Genomic DNA, 22,787 nt, shown 5'->3' on the forward strand with positions numbered 1-22,787 from the left:
GTCCGAACCACTCACCCTATGGGGAACCGGAGCCAAACCCAGCAACTCAGGGCCTAAGCCGGAGGGGACACACCCAGGACAAGATGCCAGTCTGTCGCAAGGCACCCCAAGGGGGACTCGAACCCAGACCCACCAGAGAGCAGGACCCGGTCCAACCCACTGCGCCACCACACCAAGAGGCAAACAAATTAACCCAGTTTATTAAACCTCATCTCCTAACAACATCACATCACAGAAAGTGCAAAGACACGTGGAGGCCTGGATGAAAAACAACATGTATATACTCCAGGCCCATCATGAAGGCATAATACACACACACAGAAACCCACGTCTGACTTAGCCAGTAAGGCAGAATGGGAGGTGGCGGTGAAGTGGGCAAAAAGTAGATACAGATTACACAAATTAAAAGAAGAAACATTGATCAGAACGAAACCTACGTAACCCCGAACCCTAACTCTTGCCCTAACCATCACCTTGACCCCAGCCCTCATCCTAACCCTATCCTCAGACCACACATCATACACGCTCAAAAATTTTTTTTCCTAAAAAACATCTCCCATCCACAGCCTACCCCAATCCAAGCATACAAACCTGTCCTGGACACCTAAACCCCAGCCACATCACAAGACATTCACCACAGAAATTTCAAACCCACCTGCAATTCTACACAAAACACCCACAAGGGAGAGCCATCACTCCACAATGAACATCTCTCTCTCTCTCACACACACACACACACACACACACACACACACACACACACACACACACACACACACAGCTTCCTCGAGAGTAAAGAAGGTGGCCCACAGCTCCCTATCCCACTTTAGGTGGGACACGGCCCTTTTTCACACCTCTCTGCCTCACACACACACACACACACACACACACCTTGGGATATAAACGACTGCACTGCCCCCCTAGCCAGCAGATTCTCCTCTGAAGGAGCACCAGCTAGGTGCGAAACGTCAGGAGTCCTGCTTAAGCTTTACGAAAGCTACACTGAACATTAATATCTGTTATCTGTTCTGAATAACAACCCAACCAAGTGCTCAGTGTAAAAACCAAGGATCCGCCATCACCAAATGGAAACAACTCGATATTGATGAAAGAACACTACATCAGCGGAGTTGTGCCTGGGACTTTGAACGGAGCACTTGCGCACAAAGCGGCACCAACAACGGACCTGGAAAACTCGGGAACGCTTTTTAAGCAAAGGTGCATGCTCCTCACCGCACGCAAGGGGGACACCGACGGGGATCGGAGACAAGCAGACGGACGACGCATCGACGAGCGACGACCTGGAGACCGACCGGCACGGGACCACGCATTGAAGGAGGCAGCGAAGGCACGCCTGGACACACGGGGATTACAATCTCTTCTGGTGGACAAACCGACACGGACCTGCCGAGGGAGAGCCCCGGGTTCTCGCGGGTTATAAAAAAACCTCCGGGAGCTGCAACAGAGACGCGGGGGGGGATGGGTAAGACTGGGGTCCTTCTGTACCTGCCTGGCGACTTTCTGTATTGTCTCTCACTGTTGATGTGATTGTGTACATTGCTGTCTGTACCACTCGGAATACTTGGGCCCAACATTGTTTTACTTACTGACTGATATTTTCTTATTTTTATTATTCAGAATCAGAATCAGAACAAGCTTTACTGCCAAGTATGTTCACACATACAAGGAATTTGTCCTGGTGACAGAAACTTCCACAGCACAGACAGAATGACAGTGACAAGACACAGATGAGAAGATAGAATATGTGAATAAAGGATTAAAAAATATAAAGTACACAATATACAAAAAATAGTCACTAGACATTATATGTATGTTCTATACAAATGCAAGGGAATGTGAGTAAGACATATGATGTGATAAATAGATATAAATATAAACAGCGTTATGTATTGCACTGGTTTACTCTCTAGGGGGGATTTAGCTGTTCATGAGGTAGATGGCCTGAGGAAAGAAACTTTTCTTGTGCCTGGCTGTCCTGGTGCTCAGTGCTCTGTAGCGCCGGCCAGATGGCAAAGGTTCGAAGAGGAAGTGGCCTGGATGCGAGGGGTCTACAATGATTTTGCTAGCCCTTTTACTGACTCTGGACGAGTACAGCTTTTGGAGAGCTGGGGGGGATGTGCCGATGATTCTTCCAGCAGTCCGAACTATCCGCTGTAACCTTCTGATGTCTGATTTCGTAGCTGAGCCGAACCAGACAGTTATAGAAGTGCAGAGGACAGACTCGATGACTGCAGAGTAGAATTGCATCAGTAGCTCCTGTGGCAGGTTGAACTTCCTCAGCTGGCGAAGGAAGTACAACCTCTGCTGGGCCTTCTTCACAATGGAGTCTATGTGGAACTCCCACTTCAGGTCCTGTGAGATGGTAGTGCCCAGGAACCTGAATGACTCCACTGTTGCCACAGTGCTGTTCATGATGGCGAGTGGGGATAATGCTGAGGTGTTTCTCTTAAAGTCTACAATCATCTCCACTGTTTTGAGCGTGTTCAGCTCCAGGTTGTGATGACTGCACCAGACAGCCAGCTCTTTAACCTCCTCTCTATTATAACGGAAATGTATAATAATGAAAAATGGCAAGTTTGCGGAATAGATTTCATGTTTGAGCGCAACATGGTGGGGGCAAGCAGTCTTAAAGATAATAATGGACAACCACTTCACCCCCACACCAAACAAAACATTAACCAAAACATACTGCAAATTAATACAGTCCGTGCACCACTTAATCATAAGAGAGGGATTGTCACAGACTGAGCTGTGACAGGCAAGTTGTTCCAAGGAATCAGCAAGATGCCGGCAAAGTACCAACAATGTAACGCTAAACCTTGTTGCTGTTGCCTGTCACATGCATTTTATCTTGTATTGTTATATTGTTTGTTCTGGTTTCGTATTCCATTTAACACTGTTTGTTTGAACTAGATTGGGTGCCGGGAAAGGCCTACCGGTATCTGTCTGGTTGTCATTAACTAATATTTCTTTTATAAAGATATGGCAGGTATATGTAACTGTGTGGAGAGTGAATGTATTTATTGTTTTTAGAAGAACATTTCTGTAGACTTTTTCCTTACCATGTAGCTGTCTGGTGTTCTGTTGTGTTTGGTGCCTTGTGTTGTAAACCCGATGGAGTCAACTATTTGGGGTATATCTAGGGGGGAGTCCTTGGGCACAACCAACTAGGTAGGGGTGTTTTACTGTGTAGTGTGAAATGTTTTTATAAGATGTATGTAGGGATTTTTATAGTAAAAAATGTTTAGTATTGTTTGTATGTTTTAGTATTTATTTTAGATGTAATTTTTGGGGGAAATGTATTTTGAAATAAATTGAGGCTGTTATGGTATAATCAGAGGGCGGAGCTATAGCTATATAGGTTTGTATTAGGGCACTAGTGAGAGAGCTTGATACAAACTTATGTAGTTACTCTCATGCAGTGAATAGGAGAGTTATGCATTAATATTGATATAAGGGCTAAGCCCATGGCTCATAGGCCTCATGTTCTTTATAACTTTATGTTTGTTTTGTACTTGGTTGAGGGTTTATGTGTTTTGAAGAATACTTTTTAGTAAAGGGAAATAAACCTTTTGGTCCACTACTTCAATTCTCCACTGCTGCTTCCATCCGTCGTCCATACCCTCACAGGGATGCCTTAAAAAAGGGAGATTTTCCAAAAGGTGTGATGAGACAGGTAAACACACACACACACACACACACACACACACACACACACGCTTTCTGAAGCGCTTGGCCCATACGGGGTCACAGGGAACCGGAGCCAAACCCAGCAACTCAGAGCCTAAGGCTGGAGAGGACACACCCAGGACAGGACACCAGTCTGTCGCAAGACACCCCAAGTGGGATTCGAACCCCAGACCAACCGCAGAGCAGGACCCCATCCAACCCACTGCACCACTGCGCCACTGTGTCCCCCTCCTACAGCGGACAGCAATGGGTTTAAAAACAAATAAAAACTTGCCCTGGCCTATGCTAACATCTACATGGCAGACTGGGAGGAAACTCTATTTATGAAATGCCCAAACAGACCACTCCAGTGCTACAGATACCTGGGTGACATTTTCAGGGTCTGGCACCATGGCCACGAGGATTTTGACACATTCACCACACTCATGAACACACACACACCACTCCAAAATAACAATAAAACAACACTGAGACACACAGGAAGTAAACTTCCTGGACACCACAGTCCATTACAGTAAACCTCAAGGTGGCTTTAAAAACACTCGAGACCAAGGTTTACTTTAAAAGCACTGACACACACTGTCTACCGCACAAATCCAGCTTCCAGCCCAAACGCACCTTCCAGGGATTGATCAAGTCCCAACTCATCAGGTTCCACCGAATATGCTCAGAGAAAACAGAGTTCAACAACACCACCGGAACTCTGTTCCGAGCTCTTAGACCGAGGGAATAGGTTCCGGAGACATATCAAGTCACAGACAATGAACTCAATATAGGAAGGCCATGGTAGCAGGGTGACTCACACTGAAAAGGTCATCCCACTAATATAAATAATGTGTCGGCAGAATGATACTTTGGCTCCTTTTCCAAAAAGCGTTATGCTCAATTACAGTTGTATGCTCAACGCAAACCAAATGTGCATCTTACGGGTGAACACGAATTTACCTTAGATAGAAAGGCAATAATTCCAGTAAATTATTGCACCAGCAAGATGGTGTGTGTTGTGTGCTGCTGTGTGTGCTGTGTGCTTGAAGCAGGGGAGGAGACACAGAGCTGTTTTACCGGGGGGGGGGGGGGCTTCTTCTGGGCCGAAAGGAAGAGAGAATCCACCCAGTGTTCGATAACGAAGAGTTTTACTCGGCTGGGTGCTGCCCCAGTGCATGCAGTTCTGCACAGAGAATTTCACCAGAGAAGTTTTTTGAAGGATTTGGTCCTGCTTTACTGCTCTTTCCCCTTCTCTATCTACTGCACACTCGGACCGTCTGCTTTCAGGAAGGAGGAGATGCTGTGCGACCAATAATGAGTGGACCAGCTTTTGAAAAGCAGCTCGCCAGCATTTTGACTGACATCCCAAACTCTATGAGCTGCCACCCTGCATCCAAAGACTCTCCAACCTTGCCCGACTTCTCAGCCACAGATATGGGTTTCTACAGAGGACAGACGGGGCACAGCCAACATGAGTACTATCAGAGCCAGACCTACTCACAATCTGTGAACCCCTACTCGTACCACCAGTTTAACCCGAACGGAATGGGGGGCCCGGGGGCATAACCCACAAAGTCAGAATACACCTACAGTAACTCATACAAGCAATACGGACATTATAAACAGGGAGCTGCAGACACCACCCCAGGACACTGGTAAGTCTGAACTTTCCACAAATATAAACCCATGTAGACTATGATAATGTAATCTTTAATATGAGCTTTCAACACCAGCAAAACATATTCATTTTTCCTTAAACCAGCCCTTGGACTATCAGAGAAAAGCAGCTTGCTTACTAGAGCTTATAGGTTTTCACTGTATCTTACATAGCTTTTTTAACATAACTTATATGTCCCTATATACTTTATCTGAAAACATATCATATGTCCAATGATTTAAGAATACTCACATTTATTACTTTCGTAGTTTCATTTTGAATACCCCCCCCCCCACTCCCCTTTGGTGAAACTGAAATGTTGAGTGTGTACAGTAGCTGTTGCTAATATGTGGTTCATTTTATCCATCACACTGTATCGTATGTATATGCTGCACCTGTACATTGTTTGGAAAGCAAGGAATAGAGAACTCACGTGGTCATGCACACGCTCTCGGTTCAGTCCCTGAATGATGGTGTTATCATAGTCTGTTGAAGACAATGAGGACACACTGGGAGATGTTGGGCCTCTTTTTGGTGCTCCAGATGATCCTGAAGTGCTGGGAGAATTTTGCAATGAAGAAGATGGACTCACACCCACATCACTCAGCATGTACGCTAACTTGATTGTACTTCCGTCCTCTATGTTTTGTCCGTCTGTCCGAACCACTCACCCTATGGGGAACCGGAGCCAAACCCAGCAACTCAGGGCCTAAGCCTGGAGGGGACACACCCAGGACAAGATGCCAGTCTGTCGCAAGGCACCCCAAGGGGGACTCGAACCCCAGACCCACCAGAGAGCAGGACCCGGTCCAACCCACTGCGCCACCACACCAAGAGGCAAACAAATTAACCCAGTTTATTAAACCTTCATCTCCTAACAACATCACATCACAGAAAGTGCAAAGACACGTGGAGGCCTGGATGAAAAACAACATGTATATACTCCAGGCCCATCATGAAGGCATAATACACACACACAGAAACCCACGTCTGACTTAGCCAGTAAGGCAGAATGGGAGGTGGCGGTGAAGTGGGCAAAAAGTAGATACAGATTACACAAATTAAAAGAAGAAACATTGATCAGAACGAGACCTACGTAACCCCGAACCCTAACTCTTGCCCTAACCATCACCTTGACCCCAGCCCTCATCCTAACCCTATCCTCAGACCACACATCATACACGCTCAAAAAATTTTTTTTCCTAAAAAACATCTCCCATCCACAGCCTACCCCAATCCAAGCATACAAACCTGTCCTGGACACCTAAACCCCAGCCACATCACAAGACATTCACCACAGAAATTTCAAACCCACCTGCAATTCTACACAAAACACCCACAAGGGAGAGCCATCACTCCACAATGGACATCTCTCTCTCTCTCTCACACACACACACACACACACACACACACACACACACACACACACACACACACACACACAGCTTCCTCGAGAGTAAAGAAGGTGGCCCACAGCTCCCTATCCCACTTTAGGTGGGACACGGCCCTTTTTCACACCTCTCTGCCTCACACACACACACACACACCTTGGGATATATAAACGACTGCACTGCCCCCCTAGCCAGCAGATTCTCCTCTGAAGGAGCACCAGCTAGGTGCGAAACGTCAGGAGTCCTGCTTAAGCTTTACGAAAGCTACACTGAACATTAATATCTGTTATCTGTTCTGAATAACAACCCAACCAAGTGCTCAGTGTAAAAACCAAGGATCCGCCATCACCAAATGGAAACAACTCGATATTGATGAAAGAACACTACATCAGCGGAGTTGTGCCTGGGACTTTGAACGGAGCACTTGCGCACAAAGCGGCACCAACAACGGACCTGGAAAACTCGGGAACGCTTTTTAAGCAAAGGTGCATGCTCCTCACCGCACGCAAGGGGGACACCGACGGGGATCGGAGACAAGCAGACGGACGACGCATCGACGAGCGACGACCTGGAGACCGACCGGCACGGGACCACGCATTGAAGGAGGCAGCGAAGGCACGCCTGGACACACGGGGATTACAATCTCTTCTGGTGGACAAACCGACACGGACCTGCCGAGGGAGAGCCCCGGGTTCTCGCGGGTTATAAAAAAACCTCCGGGAGCTGCAACAGAGACGCGGGGGGGGGGGATGGGGGTAAGACTGGGGTCCTTCTGTACCTGCCTGGCGACTTTCTGTATTGTCTCTCACTGTTGATGTGATTGTGTACATTGCTGTCTGTACCACTCGGAATACTTGGGCCCAACATTGTTTTACTTACTGACTGATATTTTCTTATTTTTATTATTCAGAATCAGAATCAGAACAAGCTTTACTGCCAAGTATGTACACACATACAAGGAATTTGTCCTGGTGACAGAAACTTCCACAGCACAGACAGAATGACAGTGACAAGACACAGATGAGAAGATAGAATATGTGAATAAAGGATTAAAAAATATAAAGTACACAATATACAAAAAATAGTCACTAGACATTATATGTATGTTCTATACAAATGCAAGGGAATGTGAGTAAGACATATGATGTGATAAATAGATATAAATATAAACAGCGTTATGTATTGCACTGGTTTACTCTCTAGGGGGGATTTAGCTGTTCATGAGGTAGATGGCCTGAGGAAAGAAACTTTTCTTGTGCCTGGCTGTCCTGGTGCTCAGTGCTCTGTAGCGCCGGCCAGATGGCAAAGGTTCGAAGAGGAAGTGGCCTGGATGCGAGGGGTCTACAATGATTTTGCTAGCCCTTTTACTGACTCTGGACGAGTACAGCTTTTGGAGAGCTGGGGGGGATGTGCCGATGATTCCTCCAGCAGTCCGAACTATCCGCTGTAACCTTCTGATGTCTGATTTCGTAGCTGAGCCGAACCAGACAGTTATAGAAGTGCAGAGGACAGACTCGATGACTGCAGAGTAGAATTGCATCAGTAGCTCCTGTGGCAGGTTGAACTTCCTCAGCTGGCGAAGGAAGTACAACCTCTGCTGGGCCTTCTTCACAATGGAGTCTATGTGGAACTCCCACTTCAGGTCCTGTGAGATGGTAGTGCCCAGGAACCTGAATGACTCCACTGTTGCCACAGTGCTGTTCATGATGGCGAGTGGGGATAATGCTGAGGTGTTTCTCTTAAAGTCTACAATCATCTCCACTGTTTTGAGCGTGTTCAGCTCCAGGTTGTGATGACTGCACCAGACAGCCAGCTCTTTAACCTCCTCTCTATTATAACGGAAATGTATAATAATGAAAAATGGCAAGTTTGCGGAATAGATTTCATGTTTGAGCGCAACATGGTGGGGGCAAGCAGTCTTAAAGATAATAATGGACAACCACTTCAGCCCACACCAAACAAAACATTAACCAAAACATACTGCAAATTAATACAGTCCGTGCACCACTTAATCATAAGAGAGGGATTGTCACAGACTGAGCTGTGACAGGCAAGTTGTTCCAAGGAATCAGCAAGATGCCGGCAAAGTACCAACAATGTAACGCTAAACCTTGTTGCTGTTGCCTGTCACATGCATTTTATCTTGTATTGTTATATTGTTTGTTCTGGTTTCGTATTCCATTTAACACTGTTTGTTTGAACTAGATTGGGTGCCGGGAAAGGCCTACCGGTATCTGTCTGGTTGTCATTAACTAATATTTCTTTTATAAAGATATGGCAGGTATATGTAACTGTGTGGAGAGTGAATGTATTTATTGTTTTTAGAAGAACATTTCTGTAGACTTTTTCCTTACCATGTAGCTGTCTGGTGTTCTGTTGTGTTTGGTGCCTTGTGTTGTAAACCCGATGGAGTCAACTATTTGGGGTATATCTAGGGGGGAGTCCTTGGGCACAACCAACTAGGTAGGGGTGTTTTACTGTGTAGTGTGAAATGTTTTTATAAGATGTATGTAGGGATTTTTATAGTAAAAAATGTTTAGTATTGTTTGTATGTTTTAGTATTTATTTTAGATGTAATTTTTGGGGGAAATGTATTTTGAAATAAATTGAGGCTGTTATGGTATAATCAGAGGGCGGAGCTATAGCTATATAGGTTTGTATTAGGGCACTAGTGAGAGAGCTTGATACAAACTTATGTAGTTACTCTCATGCAGTGAATAGGAGAGTTACGCATTAATATTGATATAAGGGCTAAGCCCATGGCTCATAGGCCTCATGTTCTTTATAACTTTATGTTTGTTTTGTACTTGGTTGAGGGTTTATGTGTTTTGAAGAATACTTTTTAGTAAAGGGAAATAAACCTTTTGGTCCACTACTTCAATTCTCCACTGCTGCTTCCATCCGTCGTCCATACCCTCACAGGGATGCCTTAAAAAAGGGAGATTTTCCAAAAGGTGTGATGAGACAGGTAAACAAATATAAACCCATGTAGACTATGATAATGTAATCTTTAATATGAGCTTTCAACACCAGCAAAACATATTCATTTTTCCTTAAACCAGCCCTTGGACTATCAGAGAAAAGCAGCTTGCTTACTGGAGCTTATAGGTTTTCACTGTATCTTACATAGCTTTTTAACATAACTTATATGTCCCTATATACTTTATCTGAAAACATATCATATGTCCAATGATTTAAGAATACTCACATTTATTACTTTCGTAGTTTCATTTTGAATACCCCCCCCCCCCACTCCCCTTTGGTGAAACTGAAATGTTGAGTGTGTACAGTAGCTGTTGCTAATATGTGGTTCATTTTATCCATCACACTGTATCGTATGTATATGCTGCACCTGTACATTGTTTGGAAAGCAAGGAATAGAGAACTCACGTGGTCATGCACACGCTCTCGGTTCAGTCCCTGAATGATGGTGTTATCATAGTCTGTTGAAGACAATGAGGACACACTGGGAGATGTTGGGCCTCTTCTTGGTGCTCCAGATGATCCTGAAGTGCTGGGGCAATTTTGCAATGGAGAAGATGGACTCACACCCACATCACTCAGCATGATGTACACTAACTTGATTGTACTTCTGTCCCGTATGTCTTGTACTGATGTAACATTCATGAATTCATTACCGAAGTCAGGATCCACGAACTGAATACCAAAGTCTCGTTCAATTCCAAATGCTTGGCAAATTGTACTGTGAAACTCCTTTAAAGTTTCTGGCCTTCCCGAATGGAGAAGCCATTAGAAGAAGCCATTTTAAAGCCATCATTGTCCACGATGACTCTGAGCTTCATATGCCGTGCCGTTAAAATGTTGTTAAATCAATATTTGGTAATGTTGTTACTTCAGTACAACATTTTCACAGTTCACTCAAAACATGAAGAGTTTAGCTGTCTACACATGACCTGTGACAGGTTGACTCTATGCTGCAATTAGCCATTATACTACTATAGGAAAAACAAAGACACAGAACCACATCTAGCAAGAAGCTGAAAGTTGAAGAAGATGAAAGAAATGTGTACCGGTACTTTTTTCAGCATGAATGTAAACAGCACTTCAGTGTGAATTATAAGATGACGACTTACTGATGTTGAGCTCCTCCTTCTTCCCTATATATTTTTCCTTCAATTTCGCTTTTTTTTTTAATGGTCATTTGCTGTACCATAACTGTGGTAACAATAAAGAAAGAAAAAACTGATACCACACAATTACAGAAATTTATCCGCAGCTGTTGCAGATCTATGGAGTTGTGGTTTAAAACATTGTTTTAAACTGAATGACCGCTGAAATACTGCTGCCATCAGTATCGCTTAATTTAAGTGTTTGTTAAATGCACTTACTAAAACAATATGGGATCCCCAAAAAGTTCTGTTCCACATTACACCAAGATTAGACATGAAGAGCCTGCAATTGAAATAAACTAAAAATGAACAGGAATTAGCTAAATGGGCAAGCCTGTTCACAAAGAAAATGTAGTTGTCCAGTTAGTAATGACTTGTGTGTCTACAACATGCCTGTGACTCACATCAGGTCACTTACTTGTGAAGATGTTAAGTCCAAATTTTCGTTATTTACATATGAAATATGCAACAAATGCCAGTTTTTAGGAGAGAAGACAATTTTCAGCAAAAATTCTTTTGTTTATTAACTTATATTATTTCTTAATTCACTGCCACTGGTGGAATATTTTCTAGCAAAGTGTAATTTCTCTGATGAGCTGTAAATTTTACAAAATCACTTACAGCATTTAGAAATTATGCTTTCAAAGCTAAACTTAACTATCACATAGACAACTTGTAGTACTTTGGTTTGATAGTACATTAGAATTTCTGATGAAAGCAGAGCACAAAACAGAACTAAAAAAAACGTTAACCTACCAGCTAGCAAAATCGGATATCTCGACGTCCCCGCGTCGTGTGCCCACCATTTTACAACCTTGACTGGTAGCAGCTCCGACCACGTTAAGTCTAAGACATATACTGTATTTAAGTAAAAAAAAAAAAAAAAAAAAAAAAAAAAATACTACACACCCATGGCATGGCTACAAATTGCTTACTTACCAAAAATGAGGATCCTTGGACAGGGTTATACCGAATTTACGTAACGCGCAGTACTGTTGCAAACCCTTGATAGTGAAAAAGATCCCCACCTCCACGACATAAAAAAGCGGGAAAACGTATATAGACATGCGCAGAGAGAACAGTATGTGGAAAGTTCATTGAACAGTTTTTTTCAAATTACCTTTAATTGAATAAAATTTACTTGTTTTCAATATAGCAAGTACATTTTTAAAGTGATTTAAAAACATATGTAGTATTAAATTACACATTAAAATCTATAAATTAAAAGTTCCCAAAAGCGACTCTTTCACGATGTGAGTTCTTTGCATGATACATCTACTATGCATACCGAAAATTTCGAAATGGTGGGCACAAGAAAACGCGGGGATGAGATAATCCGAGTTTGCTAGCTGGTAGGTTAACGTTTTTTTAGTTCTGTTTATTATGCTCCTCTGCTTTCATCAGAAATTCTAATGTACTATCAAACCAAAGTACTACAAGTTGTCTATGTGTCACATAGTTAAGTTTAGCTTTGAAAGCATAATTTCTAAATGCTGCAAGTGATTTCGTAAAAATTATAGCTCATCAGAGAAATTACACACTTGCTAGAAAATATTCCACCAGTGAATTAAGAAATAACCTAACCTACCAGCTAGAAAACTCGGATTATCTCATCCCCGCGTTTTATTGTGCCCACCATTTCGAAATTTTCGGTATGCATAGTAGATGTATGCAAGAACTCACATCGTGAAAGAGTCGCTTTTGGGAACTTTTAATTTATAGATTTTAATGTGTAATTTAATACTACAGATGTTTTTAAATTAATTTAAAAATGTACTTGCTATATTGAAAACAAGTAAATTTTATTCAATTAAAGGTAATTTGAAAAAACTGTTCAATGAACTTTCCACATACTGTTCTCTCTGCGCATGTCTATATACGTTTTCCCGCTTTTTTATGTCGTGGAGGTGGGGATCTTTTTCACTATCAAGGGTTTGCAACAGTACTGCGCGTTACGTAAATTCGGTATAACCCTGTCCAAGGATCCTCATTTTTGGTAAGTAAGCAATTTGTAGCCATGCCATGGGTGTGTAGTATTTTTTTTTTTTTTTTAAAACTTAAATACAGTATATGTCTTAGACGTCGGAGCTGCTACCAGTCAAGGTTGTGAAATGGTGGGCACACGACGCGGGGACGTCGAGATATCCGATTTTTGCTAGCTGAGCTGGTAGGTTAACGTTTTTTTTTAGTTCTGTTTTTATGCTCTGCTTTCATCAGAAATTCTAATGTACTATCAAACCAAAGTACTACAAGTTGTCTATGTGATAGTTAAGTTTAGCTTTGAAAGCATAATTTCTAAATGCTGTAAGTGATTTCGTAAAAAATTACAGCTCATCAGAGAAATTACACTTTCACTTTGCTAGAAAATATTCCACCAGTGAATTAAGAAATAATATGTTAATAAACAAAAGAATTATTGCTGAAAATTGTCTTCTCTCCTAAAAACTGGCATTTGTTGCATATTTCATATGTAAATAACGAAAATTTGGACTTATCTTCACAATTAGTAAGTGACCTGATGTGAGTCACAGGCATGTTGTAGACACAGAAGTTAGTCATTACTAACTGGACAACTACATTTTCTTTGTGAACAGGCTTGCCCATTTAGCTAATTCCTGTTCATTTTTAGTTTATTTCAATTGCAGGCTCTTCATGTCTAATCTTGGTGTAATGTGGAACAGAACTTTTTGGGGATCCCATATTGTTTTAGTAAGTGCATTTAACAAACACTTAAAAGCGATACTGATGGCAGCAGTATTTCGGCGGTCATTCAGTTTAAAACAATGTTTTAAACCACATGTTGGCGCAGCCATCTCTGCGTTTGAGAAGTGGTAAATAGATTATACTTAACGGAGGTAACAAAGTACACGTTCACACCATCGGTTTGCTTAAACCGGAAGGGGAGAACATTTATTTACATACGTGCTTCATCAGAACACATCACGCACAACAAAGGTCATGTGATCGATACTTCACCAACATGAGAGCACACTGAATAGAATCTCCAACACCCCCACTTGCTCTCATTCTCTACAGGTCCATTTACAATACAACACACAGTTACATCCCTGTATCAGCAACATTTATGCCCCAAACATAAAGCTTTCAAACTTTTCTTTCTTATACTTCGTCATTGGTTTAGTCATCACATCAGCAACCATTTCTGTTGTTGGACAGTACTCAATTGTTATTTTACCATCACTAATTGCTGATCGAATGAAGTGGTACCTAACGTCAACGTGTTTACATCTTTGTCGACAAACAGGGTTTTTGGAAAGAGCAATTGCACCTTGGTTATCCTCAAAGATTTTTACCGGTGCATACTGACATCCATTTTCCAGTTCATTCATCAATTGTACAAGGTACAGACTTTCTTGTGTGGTCGCAGCCAGTGCCATATATTCCGCTTCGCATGTTGACAAAGCAACTGTAGGCTGCTTCTTTGACTTCCAGGAAATGAGGGGACCATTTTTGGTTAGACTAAAACAGTATCCAGTCGTACTTCGTCTGTCATTTGGATCTGATGCCCAGTCAGCATCGCTGTATGCCGTAAGTTTCAGCTTCTCGTTACTCTTCTTGTACGTCAGTTCTTGGTTTACTGTACCTTTCAGATACCTCATCACATGCTTCACTGTACACCAGTGTTGCTCATTTGGTTTTGACATAGATTGAGACAATTTACTCACAGCCCAACTAAGATCTGGTCTAGTACATGTCATTAGATAGGTCAAACTACCTACTGCTTCACGATACTTTGTGTGGTTTACAGAGTTTCCATCACCGTTATACTCTAGCTTTTGTTCACATGGGGTCGATCTGGACTTACTATTCGACATGTTGAACCTTTCCAGTATTTTTAAGATGTACCCCTTTTGATTCATTTTCACAACTCCATCCATTTGCTCAAAATCAATGCCTAGGAAATGTTTTAATTTACCAAGGTCTTTCATCTTGAATTTAGCTGTCAGCATCCTTTTCACACCATTTAGTAACTCGTTGGTACTAGAAGCAATAATCAGATCATCAACCCAGATTATTAGCATCACTCTCTCTTTTCCAGTTTGTCTGCTGTAGACACAAGAGTCTGCAGGATTTTTCATAAAGTCATTTTCACTCAGGTAATCATGCAGTAACTTATTCCAGTTTCTACCTGACTGTTTCAGACCATACAATGACTTGTTCAGTTTACAGACAAGTTTTTCACCAGTATTTGATTTTACCTCAAAACCTTCTGGCTGTTCCACATAGATCTCACAATCAATTGGAGCATGTAAGTAAGCCGTTTTCACATCCATCTGATGTAGAACAAGGTCTTACTGTGCTGCCATTTGCATCAAGACACGAACTGATGTGATATTTGCTGTTGGAGAAAAGGTTTCCTTATAGTCTCTTCCCATTACTTGACTATAACCCTTAGCAACATATCTAGCCTTATATGTTTCATTGTTATCTGCATTGTTCTTGATTGCATAGACCCATCTACCCCCCACTGCATGTTTGCCTTCGGGTAGAGCCATCAACGTAAAAGTTCCATTTTCTTTTAGAGAATCCATCTCTTCTTCCATGGCTTTAATCCAGATCTGTGATTTGGTTGAACTCATGGCTTCCTTGAAGGTTTGTGGTACATTACACATTCTGTAACAGTAGTCAATATTAGTAAGTATCTGATCATCATCTTCAATATCAGTTACGTAGTCAGATAAGTATTGGGGAGCTTTCCTGTTCCTTTTGGGGTTGCATCTATTCTGAATATTTTCAGTCTGATCATCATTTTGAAGATCTGTTTTGTCTCCACTATCTTGAGACTTCCCTGAACTCTGTTCAGTGATGTTTGTTCTTACCTTAGATGGCAAATAACTTCCCCCATAAACATCCTCATCTGGTATTTGTGGGTCAGTTTGAGTTTGCTGCTCGACAGCACATTTCTTGAAGAATTTGACAAGCCTGTGTTTAAGGACTCTTCCAGTGTCTGTGTAATACACTAGGTATGAAGGGCTATTCTTGTCATACCCAACAAATATTCCCTTCTCACAACGTGAATCTAGCTTCTTTCTGTCGTGTTTGTATGCATAGCACATGCATCCAAAAACTCTCATCTTTGAAAGATCCGGTTTTCTTCCTGTCAACATGTAGTATGGAGTCTGCTTTACTCTGTTATTAATGCATCTGTTGCGAATTACTGCAGCAGTCATCACAGCGTAAGTCCATAACTCTTTTGGTAATTTACTCTCAATGAGCATGCATCTGGCCATTTCAAACAATGTTCGCCAACTTCTTTCAGCAGTACCGTTTTGGTGGGGTGAATACGGTGCAGAGGTCTCATGTTTAATGCGATTTTTGCTTAGCAATGACCGAAAATTTGTTGCTGTGAATTCAGTGCCATTATCTGACCTAATGCACTTTACAGTACCATAAGGAGCAGTGTCTGCTAGGAATTTTTCCGTAGCCTTTACAGTGTCACTTTTCGCTTTCAGGAAGTAAACAAATATTGTGCCTGAGAAATCATCAACAAATACAAGTGCATACCTGTGACCATCTTTAGCCTCTGGTTGAATAGGACCAGCCAAGTCTGTGTGCACAAGTTCAAGTGGGACTTTGGCACGTGCATCGGGTTCTCTGTTCCTGCTTTGCGCAAATTTGCCTTGTGTGCAGACTTCACAGTGCAGTTTGGACTTGTCAATCTTTCCTTTGATTTCCATTCCTTCCACAATATCTGGCAACTTGGAAACATCATCATAGTTGCAGTGGCCGAGGATTTCGTGCCAAGTTTGAATGTCGTAACAGCCGTTACAATAATCTCCTCCCTTATCTATAGTGTTTAGATAGTACAGTCTATTATACTCTTTTATTTCAAATCTCGTGCCATCCTTGTGGATGAGCTCGTCATGTCCTTGTCGAAAACGAACAGAAGCCCCGTTGGCAGTCGCTGCTTTAACAGAGAATATGTCTTGTGGATATGAAGGAATGTACAGTGCTTTCTTTAGCGTTGTACTCACTTGCTTTCCTTCACTGTCAATCAAACATATCTCCGCGTCACCTCTCTTCAGCGCAACGCCACTCGCTCTTGTCCCGTCCGCAAGCTCAATGAAATGTTTGCCCGTTTGGAAAGTCTCGTCAAATTTCTTAAACTTTCCGATGTCGGTAATTATGTGTGATGTTGCTCCCGTATCAACCATTAGTCCTTTATGTTTCAGCCCGTCTAGTTGATAATCACACGTTTTGAAGACAAATGCAGCATGTTTATCTGCGTCCTCTTCATGCGTCGCTTGTTTTGCGTCGTCCCTTCTTTTGCGTCTGCAAGATGCGTCTTTGTGTGTTGAGCTTTTGCAATAGCTACACCACTGTTTTTGACTTTTACGACGTTCATTTGGACATCTCCAGGCTTTATGTCCTTTTTGACCGCAATTATAACGTAATATTATCAGGGTCTGCGTTTTTCTCTCTCTCTCCTCTTCTCACAGGAGCTGCACCACTCGCTTTCATAACGTTGTCGTCATTTGACCTAGCATACTTTTCAGTGTTTTCAAAACTTCTAAGCTTTGTCTTAAATTCTGCAAAAGTCATAGTTTCATCACTCTGTGTTACATGAACTGCGAATGGTTTAAACGATTCTGGCAAACCTTTAAGAATCATTGCAATCAACAGTCCGTCACTGAGCGTCTCCTCAGCATTCCTCAGAGCGGTAATGGCTGTTTCTGCCCGAATAATGTAATCCGTAATACTTTCCTTTGCAGTTTTCTGAAGGGATGTTAATTCTGTGTACAGGTTAATAATTCGCGGCTTCCCTTTTCCTGCATAGTAGCCCCTCAGTATTTGCAGCGCCTTTCTTCCGTCATCTGCAGCTTCTCTCATTATAAGGGAAAGACTTTTATCATCCAAAAACTGGATCAATTCCGCGTAGGCTTCTTCATTTTTATCAGTGTCGTCAATCTCATCTTCGTCCGCGCTGTCTCTATCGCTCGGTGTGGGGACTTTCAATATGGTCTCTTTCAGTCCCAGCAAACGCAGGTGCCCCAAAAACTTTGTCTCCCAAAGTTCGTAATTCTTTTCGTCTCCGTCGAAACACAGTCTACTCAGTCTATTACCTACTTCTCTTCTGGGCCCATAACCTGTTGGCGCAGCCATCTCTGCGTTTGAGAAGTGGTAAATAGATTATACTTAACGGAGGTAACAAAGTACACGTTCACACCATCGGTTTGCTTAAACCGGAAGGGGAGAACATTTATTTACATACGTGCTTCATCAGAACACATCACGCACAACAAAGGTCATGTGATCGATACTTCACCAACATGAGAGCACACTGAATAGAATCTCCAACACCACAACTCCATAGATCTGCAACAGCTGCGGATAAATTTCTGTAATTGTGTGGTATCAGTTTTTTCTTTCTTTATTGTTACCACAGTTATGGTACAGCAAATGACCATTAAAAAAAAAAGCGAAATTGAAGGAAAAATATATAGGGAAGAAGGAGGAGCTCAACATCAGTAAGTCGTCATCTTATAATTCACACTGAAGTGCTGTTTACATTCATGCTGAAAAAAGTACCGGTACACATTTCTTTCATCTTCTTCAACTTTCAGCTTCTTGCTAGATGTGGTTCTGTGTCTTTGTTTTTCCTATAGTAGTATAATGGCTAATTGCAGCATAGAGTCAACCTGTCACAGGTCATGTGTAGACAGCTAAACTCTTCATGTTTTGAGTGAACTGTGAAAATGTTGTACTGAAGTAACAACATTACCAAATATTGATTTAACAACATTTTAACGGCACGGCATATGAAGCTCAGAGTCATCGTGGACAATGATGGCTTTAAAATGGCTTCTTCTAATGGCTTCTCCATTCGGGAAGGCCAGAAACTTTAAAGGAGTTTCACAGTACAATTTGCCAAGCATTTGGAATTGAACGAGACTTTGGTATTCAGTTCGTGGATCCTGACTTCGGTAATGAATTCATGAATGTTACATCAGTACAAGACATACGGGACAGAAGTACAATCAAGTTAGTGTACATCATGCTGAGTGATGTGGGTGTGAGTCCATCTTCTCCATTGCAAAATTGCCCCAGCACTTCAGGATCATCTGGAGCACCAAGAAGAGGCCCAACATCTCCCAGTGTGTCCTCATTGTCTTCAACAGACTATGATAACACCATCATTCAGGGACTGAACCGAGAGCGTGTGCATGACCACGTGAGTTCTCTATTCCTTGCTTTCCAAACAATGTACAGGTGCAGCATATACATACGATACAGTGTGATGGATAAAATGAACCACATATTAGCAACAGCTACTGTACACACTCAATATTTCAGTTTCACCAAAGGGGAGTGGGGGGGGGGGGGGTATTCAAAATGAAACTACGAAAGTAATAAATGTGAGTATTCTTAAATCATTGGACATATGATATGTTTTCAGATAAAGTATATAGGGACATATAAGTTATGTTAAAAAAGCTATGTAAGATACAGTGAAAACCTATAAGCTCCAGTAAGCAAGCTGCTTTTCTCTGATAGTCCAAGGGCTGGTTTAAGGAAAAATGAATATGTTTTGCTGGTGTTGAAAGCTCATATTAAAGATTACATTATCATAGTCTACATGGGTTTATATTTGTGGAAAGTTCAGACTTACCAGTGTCCTGGGGTGGTGTCTGCAGCTCCCTGTTTATAATGCCCGTATTGCTTGTATGAGTTACTGTAGGTGTATTCTGACTTTGTGGGGTAGGCCCCCAGGGCCCCCCATTCCGTTCGGGTTAAACTGGTGGTACGAGTAGGGGTTCACAGATTGTGAGTAGGTCTGGCTCTGATAGTACTCATGTTGGCTGTGCCCCGTCTGTCCTCTGTAGAAACCCATATCTGTGGCTGAGAAGTCGGGCAAGGTTGGAGAGTCTTTGGATGCAGGGTGGCAGCTCATAGAGTTTGGGATGTCAGTCAAAATGCTGGCGAGCTGCTTTTCAAAAGCTGGTCCACTCATTATTGGTCGCACAGCATCTCCTCCTTCCTGAAAGCAGACGGTCCGAGTGTGCAGTAGATAGAGAAGGGGAAAGAGCAGTAAAGCAGGACCAAATCCTTCAAAAAACTTCTCTGGTGAAATTCTCTGTGCAGAACTGCATGCACTGGGGCAGCACCCAGCCGAGTAAAACTCTTCGTTATCGAACACTGGGTGGATTCTCTCTTCCTTTCGGCCCAGAAGAAGCCCCCCGGTAAAACAGCTCTGTGTCTCCTCCCCTGCTTCAAGCACACAGCACACACAACACACACCATCTTGCTGGTGCAATAATTTACTGGAATTATTGCCTTTCTATCTAAGGTAAATTCGTGTTCACCCGTAAGATGCACATTTGGTTTGCGTTGAGCATACAACTGTAATTGAGCATAACGCTTTTTGGAAAAGGAGCCAAAGTATCATTCTGCCGACACATTATTTATATTAGTGGGATGACCTTTACAGTGTGAGTCACCCTGCTACCATGGCCTTCCTATGTTGAGTTCATTGTCTGTGATTTGATATGTCTCCGGAACCTATTCCCTCGGTCCAAGAGCTCGGAACAGAGTTCCGGTGGTGTTGTTGAACTCTGTTTTCTCTGAGCATATTCGGTGGAACCTGATGAGCTGGGACTTGATCAATCCCTGGAAGGTGTGTTTGGGCTGGAAGCTGGATTTGTGCAGTAGACAGTGTGTGTCAGTGCTTTTAAAGTAAACCTTGATCTCGAGTGTTTTTAAAGCCACCTTGAGGTTTACTGTAATGGACTGTGGTGTCCAGGAAGTTTACTTCCTGTGTGTCTCAGTGTTGTTTTATTGTTATTTTGGAGTGGTGTGTGTGTTCATGAGTGTGTCAAAATCCTCGTGGCCATGGTGCCAGACCCTGAAAATGTCACCCCGATATCTGTAGCACTGGAGTGGTCTGTTTGGGCATTTCATAAATAGAGTTTTCTCCCAGTCTGCCATGTAGATGCTTGCGTAGACCAAGGGCACACACACACACACACACACACATTTTCAGAACCGCTTGTCCCATACGGGGTCACGGGGAACCGGAGCCTAACCCGGCAACTCAGGGCGTAAGGCTGGAGGGGGAGGGGACACACCCAGGACGGGACGCCAGTCCGTCGCAAGGCACCCCAAGCGGGACTCGAACCCCAGACCCACCGGAGAGCAGGACTGTGGTCCAACCCACTGCGCCACCGCACCCCCAGACCAAGGGCAAATTTTTCTTTTTTTTTTTTTAAACCCATTGCTGTCCGCTGTATCTGTAGACAGACTTGTTTGTTAAATTCAGAATTATTCCTGATGACACTGATTTCCAGTAATTGTAGGAGTTCAGTGTCTGGTCCATTGTGGTCTGGGTACCTTAGAATGGTGTTCTTTACTGCTGTCAGGCCCAGGTCTGTTGCAATGTTTGTGTATAGGCTGTTGATATCACTGGTGAACAGAGATCCTACACTTCGCAGCTAGCCTGTCTTCCTGTCATGGCCTCTCCATCAAAGTGGGAAACTCGTTCATTTTGCCTACTTCCTTAGCTAAGAGTCTGGGAGTGATGCTTGACTTAAGTCTGTCTGCGCTCCATTCTGAGCAGCATGATGAAATCTCGCGCCATTACGTCAATCATCCCCTTGTCCAGCGTATCCGTGCTGTATACGCTACCTGCCCATTGGTCACTTAGTAGCGTTCTTAGTTTTATTTCTTCTGCTTCTGTTAGGAAAAAACGGACTATATATAGGGTTCAGTGCTATCCACGGTTTCAGGCATCCAGCGGGGGCCTCGGAACATATCTCCTGTGCATAAGAGGGTGCAACTGTCTCTTTACGCACTATATTTAATTGCACAATTTTATAACTTACAGTAATTTATTGTACTTTGAAGTAGTCTTTGAAAATTACTGTGTGGTGTGTTTGTATTTATCATCTTTTTTTGGTTTATTGTAGTAGAGTTTTCATTACATATGTGGGTGTTTTCTTACCAATTTAAAATTGTTTTTTATTTGGTGTATTTGGTTATTTGCATTGTTTATATATCGTATCAAAATGTCTAAATGGGGGAGATGATGTGAAAAGAGAAACATGCAAAGAAAATGATAGGTAAGGTGTACAGCAACACCTTGGGAACAGGCCAGGGAACCGCCTCTCTTGTGCAGTAGAGTTGCCGGACAAGTTTATTTGTGTCTTTTTGCCATGGGGTATGTTTTTTTTTGTGTGTTTTAAAGATTCCATCATGTAATGTTTACACTGCAGAGACTCATGGACATAGTCAGGAAGCAAGGCAAATGGTCAGACATCAAGAACAAACAACAGGGAACAGGATAAATGCTGTTAGCATAGCAAAGCCAGATGTCTCAAGGAGATGTGTGGCTGAGGAGTGTCTTCTAAAGACAAGTATGCTGATTAGCGTCAAGCGTTTAATCGGAGCCAGGTGCTGCCGATTGTGGTGCGGGTGGGGATGTGACAGTTTTATTGTAGATGTTTTAGTAGTGGCATGCCACTTTTTGTTGTTTATTTATTGAGTAAAGATTTTTAAACAGTTTAAGCGATGGATGGGGAAATTTTCTGTGCCGCACTGGGCAGTTTGTTGCACCAGACACTTTTAATGTTCTGGTAATCCACTCTGATCCATGGGGGGGATGAAGGTTTCAAAGATTTGAACCTTGGGGTGCGCTTTTAATTTGCTTTAAGTGGTTCCAATGTTCTCATAATCACCAGCAGTTTGTGCTGAAATCCAGCAACTGAATCCCTTCATTCTCATCCAGGGTTGGTTTTTTTTTTTTTTTAATAGCCGTCTTCCAAGAATGAGGAGTACAGGCTTTTTTCAGCATGTTATTAATTACTGGCATTGTAATGACCATTGGAGGCAATATTCTAAATGACCATAAAGGGCGCAACTTTGGACAAACCCAGCTCTATTCGCCACACCTGTATT

At 42.5% G+C, this 22,787-nt stretch overlaps 2 long non-coding RNA genes across 2 annotated transcripts; one reads left to right on the forward strand and one right to left on the reverse strand.

The window, feature by feature from the left end:
- Positions 1–721: 721 nt before the first annotated feature.
- Positions 722–20,870, reverse strand: LOC114909699 (uncharacterized). Its single transcript, XR_003797367.1, has 3 exons — positions 20,858–20,870; positions 6,779–6,900; positions 722–891 (listed from the first exon to the last, which is right to left on the reverse strand). It is a non-coding gene; the product is annotated as an uncharacterized LOC114909699 (long non-coding RNA).
- On the forward strand, positions 12,744–18,979 carry LOC114909698 (uncharacterized). Its single transcript, XR_003797366.1, has 3 exons — positions 12,744–12,870; positions 12,954–13,041; positions 18,945–18,979. It is a non-coding gene; the product is annotated as an uncharacterized LOC114909698 (long non-coding RNA).
- Positions 20,871–22,787: the final 1,917 nt, after the last annotated feature.

This window comes from Scleropages formosus, unplaced genomic scaffold (genome assembly GCF_900964775.1).
Source record: "Scleropages formosus unplaced genomic scaffold, fSclFor1.1, whole genome shotgun sequence".
NCBI lineage: Eukaryota > Metazoa > Chordata > Actinopteri > Osteoglossiformes > Osteoglossidae > Scleropages > Scleropages formosus.